The following is a 27637-nucleotide window of genomic DNA, read 5'->3' on the forward strand; positions in this document are numbered from 1 at the left end:
GAACTTTAAGTCCTTGAAGAAAGAAATTGAGGAGGATAACAGAAAATGGAAAGACTTCCCCTGCTCTTGGATTGGGAGAATCAACATAGTAAAAATGGCAATTCTACCAAAAGCAATCTATAGATTCAATGCAATTCCCATCAAAATCCCACCAAACTTCTTCACAGACCTTGAGAGAACAATAATCAAGTTTATATGGCAAAACAAAAAACCCAGGATAGCCAAAACAATATTATACAATAAAGGAACTTCTGGAGGCATTACCATCCCTGACTTCAAACTCTATTACAGAGCAACAGTGTTGAAAACAGCTTGGTATTGGCATAACAGCAGAGAAGTCGACATACAGAATCGAATAGAAGACCCGGGTATTAACCCACAAACTTATGAACACCTGATTTTTGACAAGGGAGCTAAAGGTATACAATGGAAGAAGGATAGCATCTTTAACAAATGGTGCTGGCATAACTGGATGTCAACCTGTAGAAAAATGAAAATAGATCCATATCTATCACCATGCACAAAACTCAGGTCCAAATGGATTAAAGACATCAACATTAATCTGACCACTTTGAACCTGATAGAAGAGAAGGTGGGAAGTAGTCTACAAGATATAGGCACAGGAGACCACTTCCTAAGCAGAACCCCAGGAGTGCAGACAATAAGAGAAACAATGAATAAATGGGATCTACTGAAACTGAGAAGTTTCTGTAAAGCAAAGGACACTGTCAGTAAGACAAAAAGGCTACCTTCCGACTGGGAGAAGATCTTCACAAACCCCTCATCAGACAAAGGTCTGATCTCCAAAATATACAAAGAACTCAAGAAACTAGACACTAAAACCCTAATTAACCCAATTAAAAAATGGCGTACTGATCTGAACAGAGAATTCACAACAGATGAACTTCAAATGGCCAAAAGGCACTTAAGGTCATGCTCAACCTCCTTAGCGATCAGGGAAATGCAAATCAAAACAACTTTGAGATATCATCTTACACCTGTCAGAATAGCCAAACTCAAAAACACCACTGATAGCCTCTGCTGGAGAGGATGTGGAATGAGGGGAACACTCATCCATTGTTGGTGGGAATGCAAAATTTTGCAGCCACTGTGGAAATCAGTGTGGCGGTTTCTCAGGAAACTGGGAGTCAATCTCCCTCAGGACCCAGCAATTCCACTCTTGGGAATATACCCTAGAGATTCCCGAACATACTACAAAAGCATTTGTTCTACTATGTTCATAGCAGCACTATTTGTAATAGCCAGAACCTGGAAGCAGCCTAGGTGCCCCTCAATAGAAGAATAGTTAAAAAAGGTGTGGAACATATACACGTTAGAGTTTTACTCAGCGGTAAAAAACAATGACATCTTGAATTTTGCATGCAAATGGATGGAAATAGAAAACGCTTTACTGAGTGAGGTAAGCCAAACCCAAAAAGAGGAACACGGTATGTATTCACTCATAAGTGGATTCTAACCATAATTAAAAGGTCTTTGAGCCTGTTATTCATGATCCAAGAGAAGCTAAATAAGAAGATGAACCTGATGAAGATTATTTAGCTATCCGCCAGGAGGTAGGAAATAGACAAGAGTCCCAGGTAACCTCGGGTGCATGGGGGGGTGGGAGGGTTGTTGGAAGGGGAGACGGTTAGAAAGAAGGGAGTAGGGGAGGAATGGGCAAAGCTCGGCGGACCAGGATGTGGGGGAGGGAGGAAGGATGAATATGGGATCAGGGAAGAATATAGTTCAACTAAGGGAGTCATTTTTGGGATTACAGGAGACTTGATTATATATGGGATCCCAGGTCCAAGGAAAGATCCCCAGATTGTTCTCTGGACAGAGGAGAGGGTGCCTGAACCGGCCTTGGCCCATAACCATACTGATGAATATTTTGCTTATCACCATAGATCCTTCATCTGGAGATGGATGACAATACAGACGGAGACCCACATTGGAGCACCGGACTGAGCCCCCCAAGGTCCAAATGAGGAGCAGAAGGACGAAGAAAATGAAAAAAGAAATAAGGACTGCGAGGGATGCTATCACCCACTGATACAAGGGGACGGATCTAATGAGAGCTTTCCAATGCCAATTGGACTGGGACTGAACGAGCACGTGATCCAACCAGATTCTCTGAATGTGGCCGGATTCTCTGAATGTGGCTAGCCTGGAGTCTTTCTGAAAAGCCATTGACAATGACACTGGGACTTGTTTCCTCTGCATATACTGGATTTTGGGGATCCAGTCTGTTTGGATTCTCACCTTCCTGGACCTGGAGGGAGGGGGAGGAGCTTGAACTTCCCACAGGGCAGGAAACACTGTCTGCCCTTATGGACAAAGAGGGAGGAGGAGAGGGAGTGGGGGGAGTGGGGGGGTGTTGGGAGGTGGGGCGGAAATGGAAACTTTTATAATTTAATAAAATTACTTTAAAAAAAAAGCAGAAGGGTCAAAGGCCTTGTGATGGATAATATCTTTTTGTTTTTCAAAGAACAGGCCAAGTGTTCTATCATATTATAGAACCATTTTAATTTATGAATTTACCTGTTAATAAATCTGAGCCCTTTTTTTTGTATACAGGCTTTATAGGTAGTCATTTGATCACCCTTGTTAGGGAGTTTTCTTATGACTTGACTTTGTTTACTAACTATTAAGGGGAAGTAACAGCTTCCAGCTGAGCTGGGATATGGGTTTTTAAGGCCCAGGAAGGCTGAAGGGCTAGTTAAAGTCTGGGCAGTAGGGCATTCATCAGAAACGTCTGCTTAACTATTCCAGGTGAAGGGACAGGGGACATTCATATCACATTAGCTGGTTCATGTTAGTTTTCAGCAGGTCCAGAGCCCAGCAGTTTGTAGCTTGTAGGTCCCTGGATGGTGATTTTCAGCCAAGTGGGAACCAGGTGAGATAGAGACTGGGCAGAAATGTCTTTAGTTCTGTCATTAGATGAGAAACAGCTGTAGGTCTATATTTAGAGAACAATCAAAGGAAACTTAAAATTGTGAGCTTGTGACAAAACAATAAGTAGTCTGTATTTCAAGAACTAAATTAATAGTTTTTCAGAATTCCACTGACTAATGTTAAAGCTCTGAAAATTTGAAATTTTAGTGTAACAATAGCATAGAAGGAGCAAGAAATCCAAAACATTTTTATATCCCTTCAGCCATTTGTATACCTTTCCAAATAGTATACATCCATGTATCTCAAAACATTTTCCTTAGATCCTGACCGTTCAGGCTCTGGTGTCTTCAGACGTCTGTAACTTGCATTTACATCTTAATAACTTGCATTTATACACTTAAATCACTTTTTTAAATCACAATTTAAGGTTTCACATCCTCAGACCTTTATAACTCGCATTTATACATCTTCTTAGATCTTAAAACTTTTTCTCAGACCATCACAGCTTAAGGTTTAAACTTTACACCTTTTTAATATCTAGTCCTTCACCAGGAGACACGGCTGTTGACTACTGAGGGCACTCACTGTCGAGTGAGTTCATCTAAGTAAAGGGATAGTAAAAAGTTACACTGAAATCTGTTTTGTGAGTTTATCTCTTTTCCGAGTCTGGTAAAATGTAAACTGTGTCCGGACCTAGTCGGAGCTCCAGGAATTTTACACAGGAAGAGAACTGAGAAGGAGGCTGAAGTTTTGGGGAAAAAGAATGGGTATTTGCTGTTGTGACAGCTACTATTAGCAAGATTGTGTATTAACAAAACCTTTTATGAACTTAAAATTTTTATAGCCTTAGGATACTCAATATTTTTAAAGGTTGTTTCTTAATATGGATTGAGCATTTTTTGCAATTTATATGTATTATGAAATTAAATTTTTTTCCAATAAAAGTTTATCATCTTTATCCATGCTAGAGACTTTTCTCCTTATTCTAGTTTCCCTTGAAAGAGTTCTCTCTGCCATGGTTACAGCTGGATTTGTGTGTGTGTGTGTGTGTGTGTGCGTGTGAGATGATTTTAATGTTTCTTGCAGTATAGATCAAATTATAGCAGGCTAAGTTGTTGGAATCAAGCAAAGGTTTTAACTTTTAAATTCTTCAATTGGCAATTCAATTTTATTTGTTAATATATGTTTGGCTTCATAATTTATATTTCATTAGTTTCTGTTTTTAAATTATTTTATCTCTGAGTATGTGGGTTTTGGGTGAAGGATATGTGTCCATGAAGGCGTTCTGACCTGAAGAGGTCAGTAGAGGACAGAGACTTTGGATCCTCTGGGAACTAGAGTTAGAGGTGGTTATGAGCACCCTCTTTTGGGCCCTGGGAATTGAGCATCAGTCCTCTGTACGAGCAGTACTCACTCTTTTTATATTGTTGTTGTTATTATTATTTTATTACTTAAAAAATACCAATTCAAATTCCCACTCCCTCCTCTCCTCCTGCTCCCCTTTCACTCCACAGACCCTCCCACCCCACCCCCTCCAATCTTAAGAGAGGGCCATGCACCCTACCCTGTAGAAAGTCCAAGGTACTCCCTACCACATCTAGGTTGAGCAAGATTTACATCTGAAAAGAATAGGATCCTAAGAAGCCAATACCTACTGTAGAGACAAATTCCAGTGTCACTATCAGTGGCCCCTCAGTCTGCCCCAACTGTCAACTCTGAAGAGAGCCCTTCAGAGTTGACTCCCAGTCAGGAGTTGAGAGTTGATGAGTTCGAGCAAACTGTCTCAGTGGATGAACCCCTCATGGTCTTGAATTCCTTGCTCATACTCTCACTCTTTCCACTCTTCAACTGAATTTTGAGAGCTCAGTCCAGTGCTCTGATGTGGGTCATTGCCTCTGTTCCCATCTGTTGTTGAATGAAGGTTCTATGGTGATATTTAAAATAATCAACAGTATGACAACAGGGTAAGGCCAGTTCAGATACCCTCTACTCTATTGCTTAGGGTTTTAGCTGGGGTCATCCCTGTGGGTTCTTGGGCATTATTCTAGAGCCAGGTTTCTTGTACCTTCCTAATGGCTTTCTCAATCAAGATATCACTGTCCTTGCTCTTGTATCTGTTCTTCCTCCATCTCAACTATTTCATTTCCTCAAGTTCTCCTTAACTCCCTCTTCTCCATTTCCTTCTACCCCCTGGCCCCATACTCGCAAATTTTTGTCTGTTTCCAATTTTCAGGAGAGTCTATATATGTTTTCTTGGGTTTACCTTATTACTTAGCTTCTCTATGATCATGAACTATAGGCTCGTTGCCCTTTGTTTATGTCTAGTATCGACTTATGAGTGAGTACATACCATATTTGTTTTTATTTTGGGTCTGGGTTACCTCACCTAGGATAGTGTTTTCTAAATCCATCCATTTGCATGCAAAATTCAAGATGTCATTATTTTTTTAACTGCTGAGTAGTACTCTAATGTGTAAATGTGCCATACTTTATTTATCCATTCTTCAGTTGAGGGGCATCTAGGTTGTTTCCAGGTTCTGGCTATTACAAATAATGCTGCTATGAACATAGTTGAACACATGCTTTTGTAGTATGATTGAGCATCTTTTGGGTTTATTCCCAAGAGTGGTATTGCTGGATCCTGAAGTAGGTTGATTCCCAGTTTTCTGAGAAACCATCACACTGATTTCCAAAGTGGTTGCACAAGTTTGCATTCCCACCAGCAATGGATGAGTGTTCCCCTTGCTCCACATCTTCTCCAGCATAAGCTATCACTAGTGTTTTTGATCTTAGCCATTCTGACAGGAGTAAGATGATATCTCAGAGTTGTTTTGATTTGCATTTCCATGGTAACCAAGGAAGTTGAACATGTCCTTAAGCATCTTTTGTCCATCTTTTGTCCACTTGAAATTCTTCTGTTGAGAATTCTCTGTTCAGTTCGGTACACCACTTTTTAGTTGGGTTATTTAGAATTTTAAGATCTAATTTCTTGAGTTATTTATATATTTTGGAGACCAGTCCTTTGTCTAATGTGGAATTGGTTAAGATTTTTCCCATTCATTAAGCTGCCTTTTGTCTTATTGACTGTGTCCTTTCTTTTTGATCCAGTCTATTTGGTGTTCTGTAGGCTTCTTGTACCTTCAAAGGGATATCCTTCTGTAGGTTGGGAAAGTTCTTTTCTATAATTTTGTTGAATATATTTTCTGTGCCTTTGAGCTGGAGTTCTCCTTCTTCTACCCCTATTATTCTTAGGTTTGGTCTTTTCATGGTATCCCAGATTTGCTGAGTGTTTTGTGTTAAGAATTTGTTGGATTTAGTGTTTTTTTTTTGACCACTGTGTCTATTTCCTCAATAGCATCTTCAGCGCCTGAGATTCTTTCTTCTATCTCTTGTATTCTGTTGGTTATACTTGTCTCTGTAGTTCATGTTTGTTTATCCAGATTTTCCATTTCCCGAGTTCCCTTGGTTTGTGTTTTCTTTTTTTTTAAGTAATTTTATTAAATTATAAAAGTTTCCATTTACGCCCCTCTTCCCAACACCCTCCCACCCCCCCTCCTCCTCCCTCTTTGTCCCTAAGGGCAGTCAGGGTTTCAAGCCCTGTGGGAAGTTCAAGATCGTCCCCCCTCCCTCCAGGTCCAGGAAGGTGAGTATCCAAACAGACTGGATCCCAAAAATCCAGTATATGCAGAGGAAACTAGTCCCAGTGTCATTGTCAATGGCTTCTCAGAAAGACTCCGGGCCAGCCACATTCAGAGAATCTGGCCACATTCAGAGAATCTGGTTGGATCACGTGCTCGTTCAGTCCCAGTCCAACTGCCCTTGGTAAACTCTCATTAGATCCGACCCCTTGTATCAGTGGGTGATAACATCCCTTGCAGTCCTTCGTTATTTTCTTCGTCCTTCTTCTCCTCATTTGGACCTTGGGGGGCTCAGTCCGGTGCTCTAATGTGGATCTCCGTCTGTATCGCCATCCATCGCCAGATGAAGGATCTATGGTGATAAGCAAAATATTCATCAGTATGGTTATGGGCCAAGGCCGGTTCAGGCACCCTCTCCTCTGTCCAGAGAACAATCTGGGGATCTCTCCTTGGACCTGGGATCCCATATATAATCAAGTTTCCTATAAACCCTAAAATGACTCCCTTAGTTGAAATATATTCTTCTCTGATCCCATATTCATCCTTCCTCCCTTCCCCCCATCCCGGTCAACCAAGCTTTCTCCATTCCTCCCCTACTCCCTTCTCTCTAACCCTCTCCCCTTCCAACAACCCTCCCACCCCACCCCCTCATTCACACAAGGTTACCTGGTACTCTTGACTATTTCTTACCTCTTGGCGGATAGCTAAATAATCTTCATCAGGTTCGTCTTCTTATTTAGCTTCTGTAGGATCACGAATAATAGGCTCAAAGACCTTTTAATTATGGTTAGAATCCACTTATGAATGAATACATACCGTGTTCCTCTTTTTGGGTCTGGCTTACCTCACTCAGTAAAGCATTTTCTATGTCCATCCATTTGCATGCAAAATTCAAGATGTCATTATTTTTTACCGCTGAGTAAAACTCTAATGTGTATATGTTCCACACCTTTTTTAACCATTCTTCTATTGAGGGGCACCTAGGCTGTTTCCAGGTTCTGGCTATTACAAATAGTGCTGCTATGAACATAGTTGAACAAATGCTTTTGTAGTATGCTAGGGAATCTCTAGGGTATATTCCCAAGAGTGAAATTGCTGGGTCCTGAGGGAGATTGACTCCCAGTTTCCTGAGAAACCGCCACACTGATTTCCACAGTGGCTGCACAAGTTTGCATTCCCACCAACAATGGATGAGTGTTCCCCTCACCCCACATCCTCTCCAGCATAGGCTATCATTGGTGTTTTTCACTTTAGCTATTCTGACAGGTGTAAGATGGTATCTCAAAGTGGTTTTGATTTGCATTTCCCTGATCACTAAGGAGGTTGAGCATGACCTTAAGTGTCTTCTGGCCATTCGAAGTTCATCTGTTGTGAATTCTCTGTTCAGTTCAGTACCCCATTTTTTAATTGGGTTAATTAGAGTTTTAGTGCCTAGTTTCTTGAGTACTTTGTATATTCTGGAGATCAGACCTTTGTCTAATGAGGGGTTGGTGAAGATCTTCTCCCAGTCAGAAGGCATCCTTTTTGTCTTATTGACAGTATCCTTTGCTTTACAGAAGCTTCTCAGTTTCAGTAGATCCCATTTATTCATTGTTTCTCTTATTGTCTGTGCAGCTGGGGTCCTGCTTAGGAAGAGGCCTCCTGTGCCTATATCTTGTAGACTACTTCCCACTTTCTCTTCTATCAGGTTCAAAGTGGACGGATTAATGTTGATGTCTTTAATCCATTTGGACCTGAGTTTTGTGCATGGTGATAGGTATGGATCTACTTTCATCCTTCTACAGGTTGACATCCAGTTATGCCAGCACCATTTGTTAAAGATGCTTTCCTTCTTCCATTGTATACCTTTAGCTCCCTTGTCAAAAATTAGGTGCTCATAGGTTTGTGGGTTATTATCCAGGTCTTCTATTAGATTCCAAAGGTCGATTTCTCTGTTCTTATGCCAATACCAAGCTGTTTTCAAAACTGTAGCTCTGTAATAGAGTTTGAAGTCAGGGATGGTAATGCTTCCTGAAGTTCCTTTATTGTTTAAGATTGTTTTGGCTATCCTGGGTTTTTTGTTTTGCCATATAAACTTGATTATTGTTCTCTCAAGGTCTGTGAAGAAGTTTGATGGGATTTTGATGGGGATTGCATTGAATCTATAGATTGCTTTTGGTAGAATTGCCATTTTTACTATGTTGATCCTCCCAATCCAAGAACAAGGGAGATCTTTCCATTTTCTGTTATCCTCCTCAATTTCTTTCTTCAAGGACTTAAAGTTCTTGTCAAATAGGTCTTTCACTTCCTTGGTTAGAGTAACCCCAAGATATTTTATGCTATTTGTGGCTATCGTGAAAGGTGATGTTTCTCTGATTTCCCTCTCAGCTTCTTTATCCTTCATGTATAGGAGGGCCACTGATTTTTTGGAGTTGATCTTGTATCCTGCCACGTTACTAAAGGTGTTTATCAGCTGTAGGAGTTCTTTGGTAGAGTTTTTGGGGTCACTTATGTACACTAACATATCGTCAGCAAATAACGAAAGTTTAACTTCATCCTTTCCAATTCGAATCCCCTTGATCTCCTTATGTTGTCTTATTGCTATTGCTAGAACTTCAAGCACTATATTGAAGAGGTATGGAGAGAGTGGACAGCCTTGTCGTGTTCCTGATTTTAGTGGAAAGGCTTTGAGTTTCTCTCCATTCAATTTGATGTTAGCTGTCGGCTTGCTGTATATTGCTTTTATTATATTTAGGTACGATCCTTGTATCCCCAGTCTCTCCAACACCTTTATCATAAATGGGTGTTGAATTTTGTCAAATGCTTTTTCAGCATCCAATGAAATGATCATATGGTTTTTTTCTTTCCGTTTATTTATATGATGGATTACATTGATAGATTTGTGTATGTTGAACCAGCCCTGCATCTCTGGGATGAAGCCTACTTGATCATAATGAATAATTTTTCTAATGTCTTCCTGGATTCGGTTTGCCAGGATTTTATTGAGAATTTTCGCGTCAATGTTCATGAGTGAGATTGGCCTGTAATTCTCTTTCTTGGTTGTGTCTTTATGTGGTTTTGGTATTAAGGTAACTGTAGCTTCATAAAAGGAGTTTGGCAATGACTCTTCTGTTTCTATATTGTGGAATACATTAAGGAGTATAGGTATTAGCTCTTCCTGGAAGTTCTGGTAGAATTCTGCATTGAAACCATCTGGTCCTGGGCTTTTTTTGGCAGGGAGATTTCTGATAACAGCTTCTAATTCTTCACGACTAACAGGTCTATTTAGATTGTTCACCTGTTCTTGGTTCAACTTTGGTATATGGTACTTATCTAAAAAAATGTCCATTTCTTTTACATTTTCCAACTTTGTGGCATATAAACTTTCGTAGTAAGATCTATGATTCTCTGAATTTCCTCTGTGTCTGTGGTTATATCCCCCTTTTCATTTCTGATCCTATTAATTTGCAAGTTCTCTCTCTGCCGTTTGATTAGTTTGGATAGGGGTTTGTCAATCTTGTTGATTTTCTCCAAGAACCAGCTTTTTGATTCATTGATTCTTTGGATTGTTTTCTCTGTTTCTATTTTGTTGATTTCAGCCCTCAGTTTGATTATTTCCAGTCTTCTACTCCTCCTGGGTGAATCAGCTTCTTTTTTTTCTAGAGCTTTCAAGTGTGCTGTTAGGTCTCCAATGTGTGCTTTCTCCGTTTTCTTTAGTTGGGCACCTATTGCTATAAACTTTCCTCTTAGCACTGCTTTCATAGTGTCCCATAGGTTTGAGTATGTTGTGTCTTTATTTTCATTAAATTCAAGGAAGACTTTAATTTCTTTCTTAATTTCGTCCCTGACCCAGGGGTGATTTAGTAGTTGACTGTTCAACTTCCATGAGTTTGTTGACTTCCTGGGGGTAGCATTGTTGTTGAATTCTAATTTTAATCCATGGTGATCTGACAAGACACAGGTGGTTACTAATATTTTTTTGTATCTGTGGGAGTTTGCTTTGTTACCGAGTATGTGGTCAATCTTCGAGAATGTTCCATGAGCTGCAGAGAAGAAGGTATATTCTTTCCTATTTGGGTGGAGTGTTCTATAGATGTCTGTTAAGTCCATTTGATTCAATACCTCCAATAAATCTCTTAATTCTCTGTTTGGTTTCTGTCTGATTGACCTGTCCATTGGTGAGAGAGGAGTGTTGAAGTCTCCTACTATTAGTGTCTGTGGTTTGATGACTGCCTTGAGTTCTAGAAGAGTTTCTTTTACATATGTGGGTGCCTTTACATTAGGGGCATAGATATTCAGGATTGAGACTTCTTCCTGATGAGTTGTTCCTGTTATGAGTATGAAATATCCATCTCCATCTCTTCTGATTGATTTTAGTTTGAAGTCGATTTTGTTAGATATTAGAATGGCCACACCCGCTTGTTTCTTAGGTCCATTTGCTTGGAAAACCTTTTCCCAACCCTTTACTCTGAGTAGGTGTCTGTCTTTGTGGTTGAGGTGTGTTTCTTGTAAACAGCAGAATGTTGGATCCTGTTTTCATAACCAATCTCTAAGTCTGTGCCTCTTTATAGGTGAATTGAGTCCATTGATATTAAGAGATATTAATGACCATTGGTTGTTGACTCCAGTCATTTTTGGGGGGGGGTAATAGAGTGTATGTGTTTTCCTTCTTTGAATTGTGCTAGTGAAGGGTCACTAGATGTCTGAATTATTGTAGTCAGTGTTGGCAATGTTGGATTCCTTGGGATGTAATTTTCCTTCTAGTATTCTCTGTAAGGCTGGATTAGTAGTTACGTATTGTTTAAATTTGTTTTTATCCTGAAATATTTTGTTTTCTCCGTTGATAGTGAACGAAACCTTGGCTGGGTAAAGTAGTCTGGGCTTGCATCCATGGTCCCTTAATTTCTGCAGTACCTCTATCCAGGACCTTCTGGCTTTCATGGTTTCTATAGAGAAGTCTGGTGTAAGTCTGATAGGTTTACCTTTATAGGTTACTTGACCTTTTTCCTTTGCAGCTCTTAATATCCTTTCTTTAATCTGACTGCTTTGTGTTTTGATTATTATATGGCAAGGGGATGTTTTTTTCTGATCCAATCTATTCGGTGTTCTGTATGCTTCTTGCACCTTCATAGGAATATCCCTCTTTAGGATGGGAAAGTTTTCTTCTATAATTTTGTTGAATATATCTTCTGGACCTTTGATCTGCAATTCTTCTCCTTCTTCTACTCCTATTATTCTTAGATTTGGTTTTTTTATTATGTCCCATATTTCCTGAATGTTTTGTGATGAGAATTTGTTGGATTTGCTCTTTTCTTTGGTCAGGGCGTTTATTTTCTCTATGGTGTCTTCATAATCTGAGATTCGTTCTTCTATCTCTTGTATTCTATTGGTTAAGCTTGATTCTGTAGTCTCCGTTCGTTTACCTAGGTTTTCCATATCCAGCCGGCCCTCAGATTGTGTTTTCCTCACTGCCTCCATTTCAGTTTTCAATTCTTTTTTTTTTTTGAAAGTAAATTTTATTAAATTATAAAAGTTTCCATTTCCGCCCCTCTTCCCAACACCCTCCCACTCCCCCCACTCTCTCTCCTCCTCCCTCTTCGTCCCTTAGGGCAGACAGGGTTTCCTGCCCTGTGGGAAGTTCAAGTTCCTCCCCCCTCCCTCCAGGTCCAGGAAGGTAAGTATCCAAACAGACTGGATCCCCAAAATCCAGAATATGCAGAGGAAACAGGTCCCAGTATCATAGTCAATGGCTTTTCAGAAAGACTTCGGGCCTGCCACATTCAGAGAATCTGGCCAAATTCCGAGAATCTGGTTAGATCACGTCCTCGTTCAGTCCCAGTCCAACTGGCCTTGGTAAACTCTCATTAGATCCGTTTCCTTGTATCAGTGGGTGATAGCATCCCTCGCAGTACTGATTTCGTTTTTCATGTTCTTCCTCCTTCTGCTCCTCATTTGGACCTCAGGGGGCTCAGTCCGGTGCTCCAATGTGGGTCTCCGACTTTATTGCCGTCCTTCGCCAGATGAAGGATCTCTCTGGGAAGAACTCCTCAGCAGGGCAACAGGGCTAGCTGGTCTTCCCAGGACCCAGGAGACAAAGGGCCCGCAGCAGTGGGGGGAGGGGAGGGGTCCCTTGGAACACCGAAGACCCTGCCGCAGAAGCTGAGGGGGGAAGGGCTGTGCTCCCTTTCAGGACAGGGAGGCAGGCTGCCCAGGCTAGCACCCACTCAGCTCTCTGGGAAGAGCGCCTCAGCAGTGCAACAGGGCTAGCTGGACTTCCCAGGACCCAGGAGACAAAGGGCCCGCAGCAGTGGGGGGAGGGGAGGGGTCCCTTGGAACCTCAGTTTTCAATTCTTGAACTGATTCCATTACCTGTTTGATTGCTTTTTCTTGGTTTCCCAGGGTATCATTTACGAATTTATTCATTTCTTCAACCTGTTTGTTATATTTGTCTTCCATTTCTTTACTCATTACTTCCATCTTTTTGTTATATTTGTCTTCTATTTCTTTAAGTGAGTTATTCATACCCTGTTTAAGAGACTCTATTGCTTTCATAATGACACTGTTTTCCACTTCTTCAGGAATAGGGCGTTCAAGTCCTTCTGTCGTAAGATCGCTGGGATCTGGTGTTTTCACGTTGTTTTTCAGATTGTTGGAGGAATTTTTGCCTTGGCGCCTGCCCATCTCTTCCTTCAGATGCTCTCCAATGGCTCTTCCCTCTGCTGGGTCTTCTTCTACTGGATTAGTGTCCCTTGCTATCCAGGAATCACTTTGCCTGCAGTCTTGGCTCGCTGCAGGCAGGCTATTAGAACAAAGGGACTTCCTTCTCTTTGCACTCACCACCTGTCCCGCCCCGCGGTGCCCACCCCGGCTGAGATGGAGGAATTTAAGCTCCGAAAAAGGGAGAGAGGACGGGAGGGGTTTGAGGCCTAAAGCTGGGATGGCGTAGCAGGAGAGAGGGATTAGCTGGGAGATAGCTGCCCCTTTGGGGCAGCCAGGGAGATAAGGATGGCGGGAATACCGTGTGTACCTAACCGGAGTTGTATGGCGGTCAACACACTCACCCCTCCACAGGATCAGAGCCCCTCGCTGGTCAGAAGACTCGCTGCCTGCGGTCTTAGCTTGCTGCAGGCCGGATATCCGAACAAAGGGACTCCTGTCCCTTTGCACTCACCGCCTGCCCCGGGCCGCGGTGCCCACCCCGGCTGAGATGGAGGAATTTAAGCCCCGAAAAAGGGAGAGAGGACGGGAGGGGTTCGAGGCCGAAAGCTGGGATGGCGTAGCAGGAGAGAGGGATTATCTGGGGGAAGCTGCCCCTTTGGAGCAGCCAGGGAGATAAGGATGGCGGGAATACCGTGTGTACCTAACCGGAGTTGTATGGCAGTCAACACACTCACCCCTCCACAGGATCAGAGCCCCTCGCTGGTCAGAAGACTTGCTGCCTGCCGGTTTGTGTTTTCTTTATTACCTCTATTTCAATCTTCAAGTCTTGAACTGTTTCTTTCACCTGTTTGCTTTTTCTTGGTTTTCTTGGGTTTCTTTGAGGGATTTATTAATTTCTTTCAGTTTTCTGTTTGTCTTCTCTATTTCTTTAAGGGAGCTTTTCACTTCCTCTTTAAAGGTCTCCATCATTTTCACAAAGTTATGTTTAAAGTCGTTTTCTTCTACATCTTCTGGGTTAGGGTGATCAAGTCTTCCTGTTGTGTGTCTGCTGGGTTCTCGTGTTACCATGTTGTTTTTTAGGATGTTGGAGGAATTCTTGCATTGGTGCCTACCCATCTCTTCCTTCAAATGAGGCCAGCAGTGCCTTGGCTTCTTGGTCCATCCTTGCTGTGGCTGTCTCTTAGGCCCACTCAGTATTGGAGCCTGGGTTCTTAGGTACACTCAGTATTGGCACAGGGTGTGAGGGTGTGTTATGCAGGGCTCCAAGAAGCTCGCAGGGAATAACACATTGGGGGCGTGGTGGATTGAGGGCTAGCAGGGAAGCTTCCTACTGGCATCTAGAAAGCCAAGGGACCTCTTATGTCCCCCAAGTATTTGGGCTGGATGTATGGCAGGGTTCCACGAAGCTTGCAGGGAATGGCAGGTTGGGGGCAGTGTGGATTGAGGGCTAGCCAGCAAACTCCCTTCTGGTAGCTAGAAATACCAAGGGACCTCCTATGTGCCCCAAGTTTGGGTGCAGGATGTATGGCAGGGTTCCACGGAGCTCCACAGTACTCACTCTTTACCACTGGTCCATCTCTCTGGCATTTGCGGTTTCTTTTCCCACATACACGGTGACCATCAGTAAATAACTGCTCAAGTTAAACTATTGTGGAATAAGATCTTGTCTATAATCAAAACAAACACATAAAATTTTAGATGTGACTATTTTTGCACCAAGTAAAATATTATGTTCTGGACAGGACAACAACATTTAAGGCCCACCTGTCCCTTTAAGAAGAGAAACAACAGCATTTAGTTGCTGGATTGTCTTAGTCTTGTGGCCTTGTTTTATCTGAACAGCTGCTTCTGAAGTCAGCATTATTCGGAAAGGGATTTTCAAGCTTTGTTGTTTTGTTCAGCTTGACTATGCTATCAAACATAAATCCCAAATTTAGACTCAAGTGTGGGGGGTGGATACAATTGGAAGTTTTGGTGAAGAAAAACAATATAAGAGAAAAAGTTTATTTTTCATTTAATAAAATAAAACGGTTAAAGACAATCTTCCTGAAGCTCCAGCAACAATAGCCCTGAATGTCTAAGGTCAAAATTCACGGTATATATATATATATATATATATATATATATATATATATATATATATATATATATATGTATGTATGTATGTATGTATACATATATGTGTGCATATGTGTGTATGTATGTATATCCAATTATATATATATATATATATATACACACACATACACACATATTTGGGGAATAAATGAAAGTAATGGTTATTCTGTGGAAATAATAAAAATAAAAAATGAAGGTAAAACCCACAAAGTTTCTGATCTTTCAAAAATAAGATACCCTTTATCACTTTTTAAAAAAAGATTTATTTATTTACTTATTTAGTGTTCTGCCTGTATGTCTGCTTGAAGGCCAGAAGAGGGCACCAGACCTCCTTATGGGTGATTGTGAGACACCATTTGATTCTTGGGTATTGAACTCAGAACCTCTGGAAGAGCAATCAGTACTCTTAACCACTGAGCCATCTCTCCAGCCCAGGGTGCAACCATAACCCACATGAGGTAAAATCAAACTTTAATAGTTTAGATTATTTAATATTCAATATCTGGGATTTATTTCTGGACCATGTTTTTAGGACAAGACAGGAATTATCACACAAAAATCTATACTCATATAAATATCTTGGAGACCTGCTGTTTTCTTCTTTGTAGACTCACTCCATGTGGTGGTCACTTTTAATTATATGATGGTGAAGTCATATGGCATCCATTTTCTCCAGCCCTAGCAAAGATCGTTACCAGCCATGTGGCTACCTAGAGACGGCAGCAAGCCACATGTTGTTTGTATGTCAGAATGGAATCATGGCACATGATCTCTTTGAGATTACCTATGTATAGATTTTTAAAACCATGTGTTACTAGTTTTAAGAAAACTCTAAAAAAAGTTTTACCAGATTTTTAACCAAATCTAATAAAATAAACTTAGAATCTTGAGGTGTAGAATGTTTATACAAACCAAGTTTAATTTCTTGGCTATTCTACTTTGCTTTCTGTGCCAGAAGACTTAACCTGGAACAGGACATAGGAGGAACTTTTAAACATGATTGAATCTAAAGAGTGGAAGACCTAGACACCAATTATAGTAAACAGCTTTTTAATAAAATAGAACACACATTAAAAAATCTAAATTTTGCTGAACACACCAGAATGAAAAAACAGACAAACTTTCTAATGATATATCTGTAATGGTCTGTCCCGTCCCTTTAAGAGAATATCCTGCCCACTCCCCATCCCTTCTGCCAGGGCAAGGGGATCTGCCTTCTGTTTCCAGCCTGCACACACTTCCTCTTCTCTTCTCCATCTCTCTTTGGAGGAGGTGGCTATGGCTTCCTTTCCTCTCCCCTTCTCTCTCTCTCTCTCTCTCTCTCTCTCTCTCTCTCTCTCTCTCTCTCTCTCTCTCCTCTTTCTCTCCTTTCTCTTCCTTCCCCTTTTACTAAATAAATTATATCCAAACTCTCTCTGCACGGCGTGCCTATCTGTCTTTGTCTCTCATCCACACCTTGTGGGACTGTCTGCCCCGCTGACCCACTAATTTCTCTCATCTGCTGCCTCCGACCCACTTGGGACCCACAGAGGCCTTAAGTGGTGGGACTGGCTGCCCTTTGTGAGTCGCTGTGGTCTCCAGCCTGCCGCTGTCCTAAACCATTGTCGCCTTTTGGGGAACCACAGCATTTTACTCAAACCATTACATTTGATGTATCTCACCCGCCACTACCTGTCGTGGAACCGGCTGCCCCTTGTTGGACCACCACCCCTCATGGGACCAGTCCCCCACCCTTATATCTTTAAAAAGAATAACGTTGATATGTGACTCTGCCAGGCTCTCTACACGTTCCCTCCCACCTGGGGGCAGACCAGCTGAGGACAGTGAAACCCGAGGCTCAGGAACCAGGTGTCTGCCAGCACTTGAGCACCAACCTCTATGGACCCCAGTGGCTTCGGTGGGAGTTTTCTCCTTCTAGTCAGCTTAACCATTTCTCACACTCCCAGAATTCCTCTGGTATTTCTAGAAACTGGGGAATCACCTTCATAGCTACGGTTGAGCCCTTCATTGACATACATCTGTGGTTGCTTCCCTTACCTAAAATTGTGATGGGAGTACCCAGGTTAGTTAGTTGTCCCATGCTAGCACTGCACGGGCTGAGTGGTGCATTTGCACCAGGGTCCCTTGGATTTTTTCCTTTTTGCTTTGTTTTCCTTTGTCTTTTCTTTTGAACCACTTGTAAGTGGTCCCCACTGTGGGAAACCATCCAGGATGGCCTCCAGCATTTAACTTTGAGTCCTCTGGACCTGGGCCACTCAACTTCATTAACACCCAACCTGTAGAGAGAAGACGTTCTTCTACAGGCCTTGCAGTAAGCTATGGAATATAAGCCCTCAAACTATCAGCCACCTGCCTGTAAATGCTCTGCTGGTGTCTCACTGACTCCATTTTTTCCTTTCTCTGGGCAGCCCCTTCCCCACTCATCTGAAAATGCTCTTTTCCTCTCGCTTCCATTCTTTCTATTCTATCCCTGCCACCACTAATGCTGGTCCTGCGGAAAGCGACAAGATTAATCAGATCCGTGAGACAGCTGTTTTCAACTCCAGCCTTTGCTTCCTGCTGTGGCTTGTGGCATGGCAGCGTGGTGACAGGGTGGATCATGCCTCTGGGTCTCTCTTGTTATTATATTTAAAACTCCCGCAGCTCAGAAAGCATGGCTTCTCCATGCAACACATGACTGCCACCATTTTGACTGAGGTCAGGTGACCTTACTGCCATCTTAACTGAGGGTCAGGTCAGGTGACCAAGTCCCGCCATCTTTACTGAGTTATTCCCTGCCTAGGTGCCCTGGTGCTGATTCTGTTACATGTGTGTTTTGTGCAGTGGCATGTCTTTGGTAGGGTCCACCAAAAGCATCCACTTTGCCTAATTCCGGTTCATTTTGTGTGTGTGTGTGTTGTGTGTGTGTGCATACATGTAACTTAAATGCACATATGTTTACTGTTAAATGTTATAATTGTCTGCCCATTATATCTCATTCTAGACTACCAAAGCAATGTCTCAAATTTCAAATTGGTCTAAGAGAAACCAAATATTTCCATACTGCAAACACTGGACAAGAGCAAAGAGACCAGCTACCCCAGAATGTGAACAGCACCCAGCTTTCTCAGGTTCTCCCCCAACAAGACGATGCCCACAAATAAGCAGGAAGCAGTCTTGAGAATCCACCATCCCAATTCCTTTAACCTGTTGTGCCTAACTTCCCTTCTTTTTATTATAAGAGATGGGAATGTTATGAAAAGCTACTGACTTGCACTGTCCCTTAAGAGATAAGCACCGCCCACTTTCCCCCTTCTGCTGAGACTGAGGCAAGCAGATCTTCGGTCTCTCTGTCTCTCTGTCTCTCTGTCTCTCTGGGCCCAGTCTCTCCAGAAGAGGTGGCTGCAGCCTCCCCTCCTCTCGTTTTTCTCTCCCTCTCTCTCTCCCCTCCTCCTCCCACCTCTCTCTCTTCCTCTCACCCTATTCCCCTTTCTTCCACAACCCGCAGAATATACTATACCCTATTTCCCTGCATGGCATCTATCCATCTTCACCCACTGCAGCTCTAGCTCCTCGTGGTACCAGCTGCCCCACGGACCCACCACGGTCTCTTACTCATCACCTCCCACCCACCTGGGACCCACAGAGGTGATGGGACTTGGCTGCCCCCTCTGGGAACTGCGCCATTTTATCTAAACTATTACAACATCTTTCTTGAGAAGTAGACAAACAAAAGTTTCCCATGGGAAAGGCATGCTGTTAAGAATCATATAGCTTTTAAACCAAGCCTGATAGTTGATTTATAATCCCTGAGATAGGAGTTAACAGTATAATTTTAAGATGTAGAGTAAAGATTTTTAGTAGGTCTTTTAGACTTCCACAGACAGAATTGTAGCTTCTGGGAGAGGGGAGGGAGGTGACAGCAGTGGCAAAAGCATAGAACCTGAGTTCAATCTGTAACTGAGTGTGAACAACTGAGATAACTCATTACCTCCGGTCTTATCTGGCTCCCTTGGCCCCTGGATCCAGCAGACACTGTTCCCAGGAAATGTTTGTGTGCATGCTGCAGGGTCAGCAGCTCTAGACATGCAGGGAGGGGCAGGCACCTCTCCATTCCTGATACCCATGTTGTAACAAACGTAGGGAGAAGAGACTTATGTAGTTTTGGATGAGAGAGCAGAGAGAAATAAGCAGGTTTTGGAGCAAAATAAAAGAGTCAAAAGCAGAGAATTCCTTTTCATTTTTTGATTGCTCACACCCATGCATCAGCAGTAGCAACCAGTGACCCTATAACTAAGGTCACAGCAGCTGCTATGTGGTCCCACCCCTTGTGCTGTTTGTTGGCAGAGACACAGCCTTTGCAGCACGTGGCAGGGAGACAGGCTCTGCCCTTGCCTACATGATAGACAAAGGTTTTGCCCTGCGTGCATCCAAGTGAGCACAACTGGGACAGGCTGGAGCTACAACCTTGTGAACATCACGCTTTAGCTGGAGAGAGATGGAATTCTCCATGAGAGAATCAAAAGTAAACCAGAGGGAGGACAAAAGAAACTTTCAGGTCCTCTGAGGGATGGCCAGGCAAAAATACCATTACCCACTGGTGATGTCAGAATACCCACAATCCCCAAGCAGGCTGGAGAGTACCTGTTCACAGGTAACAGCTATGGGTCTTCTTCCTCAGGGATCATTGGCTATAGGTCCCCAAGGTGGAGGGAGCAGAAGTTGTAACAGGGCTCTGATGACTGTGGATACAATGGAGATAACCTTCAGGAAAGCAATTTCAACGAGACAACTCAGCTTTAATCTAAAGTATGTGAAATATAAAGGATTGGGGACAGTAACTGGGGAATCAATGATTAAACAGCAGACTCCTATTATAGCTGGGTTAGTGGCAGCACCAACCTATGAAAATAGCTAGAGCATGTTACTTAATTACCATATGGTCAGCAGAGGAAGAACATTAAGGGTTGAGGAGGCCCAAAAATGTGAACCTATTCCACCTTGTGTGAAGGTCAGAGAGTTTTCAGCTTGTTCAAAGTTGTTGACAGCAACTGTGGCTACACCCTGACCTAGGGTGTGCTTAGTTGGTGTTTTTGACAGTAAGATGGTAGATGGAGGTAGATCCACTCCTCCCTGACCATAGGTCAGAGAATTCAAACATAATTCAGCTCTTTCTTTTGAATTATGAGGTTTAACTGAGGGAGTGGTTGCCTTCAGCAAACTTGTACTAGGGTGGGTTCAACGCCTATATAACAGAATGCTTTTCTCATGAATTAATGGCTTGATGTCTCAAAGTACTGAAACAAATAACTGTTCTAGTTGTTCTTTATGTCATGTTAAAGCAGTGTGTTGCCTTTTTCTCCCCTTTTGTATTGGGGTATAAAAGTGTATGGAAAATTACACATTGGCAAACTCAATACTCAGAGCTCAGTATACAGCAGAGACTGAGCAGCCCTCAGATACTATCCTATGACTCTGTGATTCTTTCTTGTCTTTGTTCCTCCTACTTAACATTTTCTAATTCTCATGCCCCCTACCCTGCAATGTGTCACCTGCAGCAGCTAGGATTATGGCAGAAGTCACCACAAAAAGTTGGCTCTGGCAAAGGCTCATCCTTAAGATAAGTCAGGCATGGAGCCTAGAGACCTCTTCCAAACAAGGGCAGGTAGAGAACAAGAATCCTCTCTGGGGAGGGTGTCCTTCCTGTTGCTGAGTTGAGAGAAAACTACAAGACAGGGGAAGACTGTAACCTCTGACCAGCAGGGCCTCCCAACAGCTCCCTGCTTCTGCTGCCATCAGGGACTCTAAAGAAAGAAAGAAAGAAAGAAAGAAAGAAAGAAAGAAAGAAAGAAAGAAAGAAAGAAAGAAAGAAAGAAAAAAGAAAGCTCTTCCTTCTATATGTTTCCTTTATGAGGGTATTTTATCACAATAATAGAAAAGCAAGTAACTAATAGACCAAGCAGCAAAAAACAAGACAAGGCATAGCAAAACAAAACAGAAACAAGCCCTGTGCAGCAAGCAAGTGAAAGTGGACTTCAGAATTTTACCTCCCTTTCCTTATAGCCTTGCTGGATGAAAACTTGTGTTTGTGCGTCCTTCCTCAGCCCATTGTACGTGTATGTGGATCTTCTCACAGGAAGAATTAGAAGACTGGAAGTATAGTTCAGTAACTGATCCCTGGCCTAAGATGTTGGATTTAGTTCCCTGCAGTTCCCAAATAAAACAAAATAGAAACCAAGAAAACAACAGAGAATTAAAAAAACAAAACAAAACAAAACAAAACAAAGCTAGCCCCTATGGCAGAATAATTACAACACAGGGTTGTTTTCTTTAGGGTGTGAGAGCTGCTAAGCCTTTAAAATGTAAATATATAGGTTTCTAGTTCCATGACTGCCTTGCTCTGAGCTGTAACTGCTTCTAACCTGTATTTGCTGTTTTCCAGAGCTGTTGGTTTTCTTTCAGATGAAGATAATTAAAGAGCAAATGACCAGTAAATTGAGATGTGAACTCTGAAATTCTGTATCATAAACAAATTTGGTGGAGTCTCGTGTGAAGACCAGTTGTCATTTATCCTGATAATACATGTCTGTGGACTGTATCTGGATGGATGAAGGGGTCAGTGCCTTTCTTGTCTTGTAATTTTGGAATCAGTTTTGTCATTTACTTATGTGTACATGCGTGTATGAATGTGGTCCTGGGATGCAGAGTTCAGGGGTAAGTTTTAGACTTAGTTGTCCTCTTCCACTTCGTAAATCCCAGGGACAGAATTCAGGACTCTGGGGTGCCTAGAGAAGCACCTTTACCTGTAGAATCATCATGCCAGGCCCTGTAATTTTTTCTTTTTAGTGAAAATAGATGTTTTTCATACAAAATATCCTGGTTATGATTTTCCTTCCCTCTATTCCTTCCAGTTCCTCTCCACATCTTTTTCCGCTAAACTGGAAGGCTGAGCTCTAGCAAATCTGTCTCTGCCCACTTTGGTGATTGATTTACAGGTAGGTGTGCAAAGGACACATGATTAGTTTTATGAGTGTTGGGATCTAAACTCTGGTCCTCACAATTGTGCAACAATGCTCTTAACTGAGTTAAGAGTTAACTCTTAAGAGTTAAGAGTTAAGTGTTACACGATTGTGTAACAATGCTCTTAACTGATGAGTTCTATTCAGTCTGACTTTCTTTTCCTTCCTCCCTTCCTTCCTTGCTTTCTGCTTCTTTTGTTGTTTTGAGACAAGGGAGACCAAGCTTGAAGCTTGGGGTGATGATCCTCCTTCAATCCATGACTTCTGGGATTATAGGTTTGTGTCACCACACCTGACAAAGTTCTTTTTGCTTGGCCTATGAATCTGATTTTTCTGAACAACCCTCAAAGTAAGGTGAAACCAACCATAATTCAGACACAGGAAAAGTTAATAGTACAGTACTTGTTTGTGAGTTTGTATTCTATTCTATTGTAGCAATTTTCTCACTGCTTTCTAAATATCACATTCAAGAGCCTATTTGAGCATGTCATCTTTGCTTCATAGATAGTATTGAAGTTTAAAAATACTTATCATTATTATAGGAAACCATCCCTTTTTCTTTCTGAAGATTTTCTAGAAAGAAAGGATTAAAAAAACTTAAATAGAAATACATTGTTATAATGGTTATGGTATTGTTTTACCTACAATTTCAGCACTCAGTCTGATGAGGCAATAGGATCATGAATTCAAGAGCAGACTGGCTACTATGTCAAGACTCTGTACACAACCAAACAAAATGAGAAGAAAGCACCTGTGCAAACACTCTTGGCTCAGCAGTTAAGAGACCTGGCTGCTCTTACAGAGGACACTTGTTCAATTCCCAGCACCCTCATATTACATCTGTAACTCCATACAATATGTCTGATACCCTCTTCTGGACTTCTCAGGTACCAGGCATGCATGTGGTACACAGACATACAATATAGACAAAACACCCATACAAAGAAAATGAAAATTGTATTAATTGAAAATAACCAACAATTTGCAGCAACAACTGTGTCATAAACAGCACCTTCAGCATCTGTGATGAGCAGGACATCCAATTCAATAGTTTCTGGGACCTGTTCAGAGGTCAGTTCTAGGGTTCTGACACCCAGGAATGACATGAACCTTCTTGGAGACACGGGGGAAGTAAAAATCTTTTTTTCTATTGCTGTGGGCCTGGTAATTTGGCAGAATAAAAGAGAGCTTACCAGGAGACAAATGAAGAACAAGCAGTTCCTTAAGCCGTGTTTCAGCGAGGACACAAATCCAGCCTCTTGGCCAAGGTCTGTCTGTTGACCCCAGAGGCAGCAGCCTACAACTGGCAGTAGGACAATTGTAGAACACAGGGCAAAATGAATAGACTTAGAATATGAAGATCATTTGTAGGGTCAAGTACCTGCGGATTCTGGATTTCTGGGACGGTCTTCCTGACACTTATGAGACCTGGTAGAATTTGAAAGAAGGTTTTAACACATTCAGGAATGTGTTCTAGATTCTGTTCTCTTCTTATCTCTAGTTAGCTAACTGATTATCCCACTCCGATTTTCATCCTCCATCGTTACTCTCTCCCGTCCTTTAGGATAATGGTTTACTCATAGCATTATTATTACCCAGAACCTAGGGCAAGGACAAACCCCGGCTGTGGGATATACAAAAGCCTACCACAATTCATCAGTGGAAGATGATTAATCGTACAAAGCAAAGGATGTAGGTTTACTAACTATAGTGACACTGGGGAAAGCAATAGATAAAACAGTCTAGTGACCCCAAATCTGGTTTCTGGGTACTGACATAAGCTTTAGGTTTAAACAGAGGAAGAGCTGGGGTAGTTGGTAAAAGTAGATGTTTTAAGCTGTCTTGATCAAAGTGTGGTTGTTTGATTATTACATTAGTTTTTGGTTCAGCGAGGCTTTGAAGGAATCATCATTGTTATCACTTGTGGAATGCTGTTCACTATGGCTATTGCTGATCCACAGTGAGACACCGGCACAGATAACAGCCCTCATTTGGAGGAAGATAATTCCGGGAGGCTTGCTGTGACTTGTTGTTGAGTTTACCTCTTTGTCATAAAGGTGTTTACTCACGGAATACAAGGTGACTACAGGTTTAGGACAATGACCAGAGACCTTTAGGTGGTTTGGGGAGTCTGACGAGATTTTAAGGGCTGACAATAACATGTTATCCTTAGCACTATGGAAACAGAGTAGTTTTGTGCTTATCAAAGGCAGGATAAGCAAACAGTGTAAGTGCGCAGAGGTAACAGTCATTAAGTCTTAAGAGACCTCAAGATTTGTTATTAACCAAGGTTAAATAACAAATTAACCAAATAAGGTTCAGAAAAAATTCCAGTCTCTTAGACTGTAATAAATAGTTTCATAATATTTCATTGCTATACTTAATAATCTCAGAGACAAATACTGAATGCTTTCTTTCATTGGTGATTACATTCTGTATTAAATCATTTCCATATGTCTATATCTATCTGTGGAATGATATTGAAGTAAAACATTCGGGAAGACGAAGGAGACTTATGAGAGAAAGAGCAATGAAAAAAGGAGAAAGGGAGTTTGAGAAAATAGTATCAATATAAAATACATGCATGCTGAAGAGCTGAACATAGTTAAAAATAGTTTTAAAACCAAATAGACTAAGAGAAACAGCTTTCCCTTACATAAGGAAACCCGTGAGTATCCAGTTCTTTCTTTGTTCATTGTGTCTACCTTGTACTGTAAGGAGTGTCATTTACCTATAGATTCTATTTAAAGTATACCTTGCTGTCCTCCTTCTCCTCCCTCTTTCCTTCTCCCTTCTAACAAGTGCTGAATTCTCCTGTCCGCTTACCCTGTTGTTTAATCTAACCTTAATAAAACCATCTTCAGATTCTCCCCTTTGAGGTCTCATAGATTCTCTCATCAATAAAATTAAGAACCGACAAAAATGTGTTCTGTTTCCATAGTGCTAGAGATAACAGTGACAAAGACATGTTATTGTCAGCCCTTAAAATCCCGTCAGACTCCCCAAACCACCTAAAGGTCTCTGGTCATTGACCTAAACCTGTAGTCACCTTGTATTCCGTGAGTAAACACCTTTATGACAAAGAGGTAAACTCAACAACAAGTCACAGCAAGCCTCCCGGAATTATCTTCCTCCAAATGTGGGCAGTTGTCTGTGCTGGTATATCACTGTGGATCAGGAATAGCCACAATGAACAGCATTCCACAAGTGATAACAATGATGATTCCTTCAAAACCTCGCTGAACCAAAACTAATGTAATAATCAAACAACCACACTTTGATCAAGACAGCTTAAAACATCTGCCTCTGACCAACTACCCCAGCTCTTCCTCTGTTTAAACCTAAAGCTTATGTCAGTACCCAGAAGCCAGACTTGGGGTCACTAGACTGTTTTATCTATTGCTCTCCCCAGTGTCACTATAGTTAGTAAACCTACATCCTTTGCTTTGTACGATTAATCATCTTCCACTGATGAATTGTGGTAGGCTTTTGTATATCCCACAGCCGGGGTTTGTCCTTGCCCTAGGTTCTGGGTAATAATAATGCTATGAGTAAACCATTATCCTAAAGGACGGGAGAGAGTAACGATGGAGGATGAAAATCGGAGTGGGATAATCAGTTAACTAACTAGAGATATGAAGAGAACAGAATCTAGAACACATTCCTGAATGTGTTAAAACCTTCTTTCAAATTCTACCAGGTCTCATAAGTGTCAGGAAGACCCTCCCAGAAATCCAGAATCCGCAGGTACTTGACCCTACAAATGATCTTCATATTCTAAGTCTATTCATTTTGCCCTGTGTTCTACAATTGTCCTACTGCCAGTTGTAGGCTGCTGCCTCTGGGGTCAACAGAGGAACCTTGGCCAAGAGGCTGGATTTGTGTCCTCGCTGAAACACGGCTTAAGGAACTGCTTGTTCTTCATTTGTCTCCTGGTAAGCTCTCTTTTATTCTGCCAAATTACCAGGCCCACAGCAAATTTAAGATGCATAGGAGAAAATAATTTTATGAATTTGGTAACCAACCTTACTTGTATTGTATTTCTCAGATAATCGACTTATACTTTATACCCTAAGCTAATGTTTAGCTGTAGTCTTAAATTTTGTACTTTCCCATTCCCCTTTTACAGAGTAATTCATTTGTTCTGCGATTCTTTTGCTGAAAGAAAACAAAAATCGAGGTTGAAAGCAATCTTCTAAAATAAATATCAACCATAAATGTTGAACACAACGTGTAGATTTTGTTTGGTAAGCAATGATGTTTGGGTACTGTTTATTATCTGGGTTAGTTGTGGGCAACTGGAGTCAGTGACTTAATTCTTTTTAAAGCTTCGTTAAAGATTTCTGATAGTGTCCTTCATTCCTTCCCCACGTGATGAATAGACACAGACAGAGACACAGGCACAGACAAAGATAACGTGACAGGGACAGAGTCACAAGATGGCCTTCAGACAGGCACTGAGTTAGACTCAGACAACAGATGGACAGGAGGTTGAAAGACACAGGAAATGGAAAGCAGAGAGTTCCAGTTTGGGCCTGCTCTTGGTTAAATGACACTAAAAAGTGTTTTGTTCCCCTTCCTTAATGAGATACTGATGCGCTATTGGTTGTATTCTAATCAACTACACAAACAAAATTTTAATCTTATTAGTATCCAACAGTTCCTTTGCTTCTGTAAAACTACATGAGTAAATAAACTCTCGAATATTTGTGACTCACGCTGACATGAAAGAGTGTTTAGCATTCCTCTGTACAGCTCTCTTTCCCTCTTAGAATAGCTTAGTTGTCCTATTCAACATCGACATTATCATTCAATAGACTGCTGTGTTTGTTACTAGATGTGGTTAAAATGCTTGCCTGGACTGCCAGCTTTCCTTCACAGGAATGTCATGCCTGGCCATGAGAGTCTCTAGGAAGTTCATGGAATAGAAGGAATTCACTTTTCTATAAAGAAAACACTAGACCTACTTGATCACTCAAGGGAGAGTTGTATCTCTTAGTCTGATTTTAAAAATCTATGGTTTAGTTATTTAAGTTTCAATATGTGTATTTATTGTATGTTTAGAATACACATGTAGAAATACATACACACAACTTTATATATCTGCATAAAAAAATATCTAAGAACCACAGTGAGAGAAAACACCTAACACTTGCCTTTCTGAGACTTTTAACACAACTTTTGTTTGAGTTTTAATATTTATTAAGTATAGTTTAAATTCTTATAATGGATTAAAATGAGCTAAAAACAAGAACATTTCATGTAGTAATAAGCATCACAAGGAAAATAGCAGCATGAAAGGAACACCTGGAATGAATACCTGGTCAGAGACTTCTCAGCAGTCAGTAA

General features: G+C 41.5%; 2 long non-coding RNA genes across 2 annotated transcripts; both read left to right on the forward strand.

The window, feature by feature from the left end:
- The first annotated feature begins 19699 nt into the window (after window positions 1–19699).
- On the forward strand, window positions 19700–22264 carry LOC146891952 (uncharacterized). Its single transcript, XR_015005066.2, has 3 exons — window positions 19700–19923; window positions 21732–21884; window positions 22181–22264. It is a non-coding gene; the product is annotated as an uncharacterized LOC146891952 (long non-coding RNA).
- Window positions 22265–24690: 2426 nt separating this feature from the next.
- Window positions 24691–26537, forward strand: LOC148119771 (uncharacterized). The gene is made up of 3 exons (XR_015734827.1): window positions 24691–24956; window positions 25989–26223; window positions 26418–26537. It is a non-coding gene; the product is annotated as an uncharacterized LOC148119771 (long non-coding RNA).
- The last annotated feature ends 1100 nt before the right edge of the window (window positions 26538–27637 follow it).

This window comes from Myodes glareolus, chromosome 14 (assembly GCF_982192425.1).
Source record: "Myodes glareolus chromosome 14, mMyoGla1.1, whole genome shotgun sequence".
Taxonomy (NCBI): domain Eukaryota; kingdom Metazoa; phylum Chordata; class Mammalia; order Rodentia; family Cricetidae; genus Myodes; species Myodes glareolus.